Genomic DNA, 7793 nt, shown 5'->3' with positions numbered 1-7793 from the left:
CTGTTGTTCAGGGAGGGTGATGTAACCGAACTCCACAAGGAGAGGACATGAAAGGTCTTTGTCCAGGACCCTTACAGACCTTGTCCTATGTGTATCCTTTATAATAAAACTGTAATCATAAGTATAGCACTTCTAGTGAGTTCTGTGAGTTGTTCTAGCAAATAATGAAACATGATGATGTGGGAACCCCTGAATTTATTACTGGTCAGTCAGAAGTATGAGTGGACCCATGAGAATTGTGCCTGGCATCTGATCTAAAGTTGGGGCAGTATTATTGGTGACTGTGCCCTTAAACCTGTAAAGTCTGATGCTAATTCTGGGTAGTTAGTGTCAAAGAACTGATGTCAGAACAATGGTGTCATTGTCCCTGGTTTTAGCAGCCACTCCCAGATTGATATATGTAAAGCCTATCTCTGATTTATGTATCCTACATCAGCAAGCAAAAGTGAAGGAGGCAGAACCCACCACTGTATTGTGGGTGAAAAAAGCAGAATATGTATTTGTGATGTGCACCTACAATTTAGGTAATTTTTAAAGTTATCTATATATGTATATATATTTTCTTATCAGAGCTCCCTCATCTTGGAATTACTATTGTGGGCACTGCACTTATGTTTGGGGAACTTCAAATTGTGGCATGGTCAGATACTTCTAAGTGCCACATGTACCCTGAAGCAAATACTTAACCAGTTTATGCCTGTGGAATTTTTCAAGCTCAGCAAAAGAGCAGGGTGAGTGGGTGGGTGGGTGGGTGAGTGGGTGTGTGTGTGTGTGTGTGTGTGTGTGTGTGTGTGTGTGTGTGTGTCCAAGCAAAAAGATGATTATCTCTGTTCTGACTGCTCCTTGGGTGGGACTTGTAGGAGGCATGGTCATCCTGCAATTTTCTCTTGGAGTGTAGTTGAAGTAAACACTTCATCACTCACATAGCCCTCTTGTTTCTTCTCCCTTTCTGAATAAATAGTATGAGCTATTTCATGTAATAAATATATCAGGGCCAGTTCATATGTTGTCTGGCCTAAAATGTTGCTGCTGAGGGATAAAATGAGAGTGGATTTGTCACCTGTCTAGTCATGAACTAAAAAAAGTTATCTTCTTACAGCACAGCTGGATGATTAGCACCCATTGATACTCTACCCTGCCCCCAATTTCAAAAGAGCAACCTTCAGTGGGATTTCATCTATAAAATACCACTAGATTCCCTATCAAGGCTTTCAAGTCCCTGCACCCTTCCGTACAATTCTACCTTTCCATCTCCCAACACATTCTTCCATGTCAAGGCCAAGACTAGAGTGAGATAAAAAAGTTTAAGGAGGCATTCACTCTCAGGTGCCTCAGCCTAGTCCAGGCCCTGCTCCACTTTGCCTGCCCTCAAGCCACACTGGACTTTCTGCTGTTTCCCAACCATACTGTGTGCTTTATTACTTCTGTGTGCTTCCCCATACTGTTCACCCAATCTGCAGTGTTCTTACAAATCTTTTTCTGCCTGTGTGAAACATATTCATCCTTTTAGGCTCAGCTCAAATGCCAGGGCCTGTTCGAAGTCTTTCTGGTACCCTCACCCTTATCCCATGCTTCTTGGTAGGAAGTAATCCCTCCATTCTGTGTACTTACACATTATTTTATGTGTCTTTATTTTATTTTATATATTTTTTTAATATTTTATTTTTTATTTTTTGTTTTGTTTTTATTGGTTATGAATATTCATGGGGTACAAAGCAAATTGTCACCACTCGTGCCTCAGATGTGAAGGCCAGATCCATACTGTGTGCCCTTATTTTAGCGCTTGTTTCTTCTTTTTATTGGTTATGAATATTCATGAGATACAAAGCTGATTGTCACCCCCCATGCCTGTGATATGGGGGACAGATTCATACTGGCTGTATACCAATTACCACAAATTGTATTTCTACCCAGTGTCACCCACCCAATTATCCCCACCTCCCTCTGCCTCTCCTTTTCCCCTCACTTCACTTTGTAGCCCAAGGAATGTTCTCTCCCTCTGCAAGTCCAACGCACTACTGTGGTCTTTCTTTCCTTCCTTCTTTCTCTTAGCTCCCACATATGAGTGAGTACATGCGGTATTTATCCCTCTGTGCTTTGCTCGTTTCACTCAACATAAGTTTCTCCAGGTTTCTTTACACCATGTACTGGGGTCCCTTTTTTTATGAATAACACAGAAGTAGTGTTGAGGGAGAGGTAGTATAGAGGAAGAAGCTTGGATTCTGGAAGTATGATTCAAACCCCAGTCTGTCTGACTGCAGACTGAGCTTTTTACTACTTAAAATAGTATTATTGTTAATATTAAGATTTTGGAGGGCCGAGCCCGTGGCGCACTTGGTAGAGTGCTGCGCTGGCAGCGCGGCGACGCTCCCGCCGCGGGTTCGGATCCTATATAGGACTGACCGGTGCACTCACTGGCTGAGTGCCGGTCACGAAAAAACGACAAAAAAAAAAAAAAAAAAAAAAAAAAAAAGATTTTGGGGTGTTTTCTAAGTGCCAGGTACTCTTCTAAGGGATTTAAATATATTAATTTATTTAATCCTCAAAACAAACTTACGGAGTAGGTGCTATTGTTGTCTCTTCCACTTATGGAGAAGCTGAGACACAGACTGCTTAAGTAGCTTGGCCAAGTTTATCAAGTTGGTTAGTAGAGGAGCTGATATTCAAACCTTCAAATTTTGAATCTGGAGTTGGTGTGCATTACCACTACGCTACATCTGTATCCCTCTAGTGCTAGTTATCACTAAACGCTTCCATCATCATTTGCCACTATCTTCATCATCAGATTTTCTATTTCTTACACCTCATAGCAAAGAACTTTATTCATCATAAAGAAACTTAAACCTGAGTGTTGTTAGACCTCCTGTCCCCTACCCCTTCCCCCGTATATCAGCCTGCTCCATCCACCCTTTTCTTCCTTCCCAATCTAATGGTCCATCACAGCACATCATTTTTACCACTTTCCTACCTCATCCTCTAGTGCCTGGCTCTGCTATCCTGCCAAAACACAAACTTTTGATAAATCCCAAGTATCCACCTCTTTCAATACCTGCATTGCTTAGTGCACCTGGGGAAAGTTAATCAAAGCTTTGTGACTGTTGACACTATGAATTTGTTTTTCTCGACCTCAATACAGTCCCCTGAGTTGAAAGCAAATAACCTGTGATAGCTTTACATTCTGAATGTTTATACAAGGATGCATTTTACACAATGATTCTCTGAATTGAAACTAGGCTTATCTATGAGTTCAAGTATTTAATGTACTTCTGGAATCCCTAGATAAGTAAGAGTTTAGGTCCTGCCTGAAGCTTTTCTTTTCAATCTGGAGCAGAAGTCAAACATAGTTGTCAGACCTCTAGCAATGATTAAGTCGAGTGTTCACAATCTCTGGTTTTCTTTCACATGGAAACATGAGTTCTGCCACTGTAGAGGTAAGTGCTCACTGATAGACACAAGTCAGGAATTCTTATTTATTGAAGAGCTGTTTTGTGCATGAGAATGCATCATTTAGGACTGTTCCATATTTATGTAATAAGGAACTCAACTAAAACTAACTTAATAAGGAAATTTATTATCCACAGATTGGAAGTTCAAGTAGGGCAGCCTTGATTGTTGCTTAATTCAGCTAAGGACTTAGCTTTTTTCCATGTCTTTCTTCTGCAATTCACAATATCAACTTCCATCCTAAGGCTGGTAGCCTGATGGCTGCAACAATTCCAGGAGTCAAGCAACTTCCTGAGGAAGAAGAAGAGATAATCATTTCTGATGCCCTTTTCTTATGAATGAGGACATTTCATCAGAAGTCCTTCTGCAGTCTTCACCTAATGTCTCACTGAATGGAGTCTGATCACCCATTACCCCTTCCTTAACCAAAGAGTACCAAAGAGATGGATTACCCCTAGACCAAAGAGACTTACAAGGAGGAGGGAGGCACAACTATGCCAAAATGATGTTCCTTTAGTAAGAGGTTATGGTAAGCAACACAGTATATAAAGCACTGAGGTTACAGCAACAAAGAACACAGTGACAACATCTTAGCAATTATGACCTCTGAAAACCACCATAGAGTTCTCATCTGTTCTTTCCTACTTTTCTCAGCCCACCCCATTATGTGAACAGATCAGAATTTTAAAAAGAACTCGAAAGACCTGATCATATGCAGGTGGTACAGAATATCAGACAGTTTTCTCAGTTATTATGCACAAGAATCCCGTGGAATAGTTATTACCAGCCCCCTTTTAAGGATGAAGAAACTGGGTTATAAAGACATTAAGTACCTTTACCAAAGTTACACAAATAGTAGCAAATTCTGTATTCAAACTTTGGACTGCCTGGCTTTGAAGCCAGGGCACTCCATGCTCTACTATGCAACCTCCCTTTAGGAAGTACTTTCAGAGCTCAGAAACTGGTCACTCTAGTCTAAAAAGCACCTACCAGTCATTAGGCAACTAATGTAAACTGTAGATTCTAGTAGTATCATACACTGCCTTGTGGTGGTAGTGGTGATGACAGAGATGACTTTTTCCTCATCGGTTAATTCAACTCAGACTTCATCACTACAAATTTTGATTCAGGAGATCTGAATTCTAATTTGTACTCCAGGTTAAGAATTGTGGGGCTGAGATGTAAGGTTCAGGGAGCCACATAAATTTCCTGTACCTGGGAGGGAAAAGAGCTAATATTTATGGAGCAGCTGGGTATTAAAGGGCAATTTTATTCCCAGATCTGACATTCAGCTAAAAAGAAGACAAAAGCTATACGTTCACTGATCTTTAGCAACCCTGTTAAAACCCATAACCAGACTTCCAGTTTCAGCTTTGACATGTAAAGAGCTGGGCAGTTATTGCTACTGTGCTTATCACCAGAAAAAACTGAGCAAACTGAGAATAAATGGCTTTTCTTAGATCCATCAAAGAACTGAGGTCACAGAGCAAATTCCAGACAAAAGGCAAATTCGGAGTCAGTCCATCTCTTCTTGCATAGAGCAAAAACTGCTAGAGACTTAAAACAGGTAAGAACACTAAATGGTAATTTTGATGAATTGCTGGAGACTGAGTGTGGAATATTGTGCGAGTGAGAAACCCCTGGGGACCTGCAGTCTTGGGGGGGGATCCCACACTTTCTTAGGCTTTTCCTCCAGGAACCCCAGCAGATTCTCCCAGTGAAGATCGCAGAAAGATCCCCTCATGGCTCTGGCAGTGGGAACGGAACTAGCTGTACTATTGTGAAATACCCACAGATCCTTCTTCATAACAAAGGCCTACTTCAGACTGGAAAAGACTTTACCAGAACTTTATCCCAGCTGAGGGAAAGGCATTTCTCCTACTCCAACTCCCTCTAGGTTTCCAGTCTCATGTAAGGGAGAGAAAGAAGCTAAAAAAACTTGTGCAGGTCACAGCCCAGGGACACAGGCCCGCAGAAGACTGGAATGTAATCACAAGATTATAAAACACTTCCTCTCCTCCACATTTTACCACCATGCTAAAAAAAGCTCCAGTAATAATAACATTAGATCACATTTAAAAGAGCTACAAGATGCAGACTTTCTGGGCGTACTTAGGGAAGCCAAAAGTAAGAGGGGAGACAAAAACAAGGACACTAGAGGAATTTAGTGTCTACACTACACTTACAGCTATAGCAAACACTAAGCACAGCCCAAATCCTAACCAGCATAACATAAAACTTCTTACACCAAAGATCTATTTACCTCTGTTCCTATTACCCAAATATATAGCTTTCAACACAAAACTACAAGGCATGCTAGAAGGTATGAAAAAGCACAGTCTGAGCATACAAAGCAAGCATCAGAACCAGACTCAGATATAACGCAGATGTGGATTATCAGACCGGAAATTTGAAAAACTGTGATTAATATGTTAACAGCTCTATTAAATGATGTAGACAACATTCAAGAACAATGGGTAATGTAAGCATAAATATAGAATCAAAAGGAAATGCTAGAAATCAAAAACACTGAAACAGAAATGAAGAATGCTCTTGATAGACTCATCAGTACACTGTACACAGTAAAGGAAAAAATCAGGGAGCTTGAAGATAGATAGGAACTTCAAAACTGAAATGCAAAAAGTAAAAAAAATGAAACAAACAAACAAAAAACCCAGAACACTGAAAAACTGTGGAATGATTGCAAAAGGTATAACATATGTGTAGTTGGAATACCAGAAAAAGAGTGAATTTGGAGCAGAAGAAATATTTGAAATACTAATGGCTGAGAATTTTCCAAAATTAATGACAGAATGACAGAGACCAAACCACAGATAGAGGAATTTCAAAAAATACCAAGCAGGAGTTAAAAAAAAAAAAAAGAGTCTACACCTAGGCATATCATATTCAAACTACAGAAATAAAATGAAAATATTTAAACAAACAAACAAAACAACAACAACAACAACAAAAAACACCTTACCTACAGAGGAACAAGGATAAGAATTACAGTGGACTATTCATCAGAAACCATGCAAACAAAAAGAGAGTATAGTGAAATAGTTAAATATTGAAAGAAGAACAAACACCAGCCTAGGCATTTATGACCACTGAAATTATCCTTCAAACATGAAGAAAAAATAATTCTCAGACAAATAAGAACTGAGATTCATTTCCAGCAGACCTGCCCTGCAAGAAATATTATAAAGTTCTTAGGGAGAAGGAACATAATATAGGTCAGAAACTTACATCTACATAAAGAAAGGACGAGCAGCAGAGAAAAAATAAATGAAGACATGTTCATCATTCATGTCCATCTCAGTGAGTTAACAACAATCCTCACATGTGATGCCCAGGTACAGTTTGACCAAACCAAAAAGAGACAATTATTCACTCTTGTGCAGAAACTACTATTTCTGTTAATGCGGTCACCAAAAGTATGAGGATCTCACCTATAAAATGTGCTGTATTTTTAAGTATATAATTCTGTTTTTGGACCTTATAAGTGAATTATGACTCCCAGCTTTGGAAAATCTGAACAATATTCATCAGAATTCTCATTTGAATTCCTTAGAAAATACACACACACACACACACACACGTCTAGATCAAAACTGCTAAAAAAAATACACTAACCATATATAAATATATTCTCACTGTAAAACAAACAATATAGAATATACACTGAAAAAAGGAGTGGATCCTTCTTCACTACACATACTCCATCCCTCTAGAGCTAATAACTTATCAGTTTGCTGTGGACAAATACCGACGCCCCCGCACAGGAGGGGATCTTCACAAAGCTCATGGAAAGACTCCTATAATTTAATTCTGTTTTCCACAAACTCTGAAGTACCCTCGTGTGTGCGTGCGTGTATTTACAAGTAACACTTTCCATTAAGGTAATCATATGTATTATTCTCTAATCTGCATTTTCACTCAAGTTCTTATTTGGGGTTATTTTCAATTTTCATTTTGGCGTGTATATAGAGCTACTTCACACTTTTTAATTTTATAGTAGGGTTGAATAGTACTTTATAAAATAAATGCACCCTACTTAGTTTAATCCTTTCTCTATTGATGGCCATTTAGATTATTTACAATTAATTGCTATTATAAGAAATACTGCATTTAATGAATGTCCTGAGCCCCCTTCCCCCACCTCTCCCACTGGCGTCCCGTCCCGGAAGGAGGGTGACCAGCCTGGGAGGGGGAGGGGCAGGCACTCAGCGGTGTGGGGTGCAGACGCACCAAGGGGCGGTGTGGTATCCATCCGCTGCTCCCTGCAGCGCGGCTCTTCCCGACCTCCCGATCCTGCCCGTCGACCCCGCGTATCGTAGCAGCGCCAG

General features: G+C 39.9%; 1 protein-coding gene across 1 annotated transcript in view; it reads left to right on the top strand.

Annotated features, from left to right (window-relative positions):
* The window catches only part of GPRASP3 (G protein-coupled receptor associated sorting protein family member 3), an 81712-nt gene that overhangs the window by 67254 nt on the left and 6665 nt on the right, over positions 1-7793 (top strand). The window lies entirely within an intron of this gene.

Source organism: Cynocephalus volans, chromosome X (genome assembly GCF_027409185.1).
Source record: "Cynocephalus volans isolate mCynVol1 chromosome X, mCynVol1.pri, whole genome shotgun sequence".
NCBI lineage: Eukaryota > Metazoa > Chordata > Mammalia > Dermoptera > Cynocephalidae > Cynocephalus > Cynocephalus volans.
Note: the sequence above shows the minus strand (reverse complement) of the source record. Positions and strands in the feature narration are given on the sequence as shown.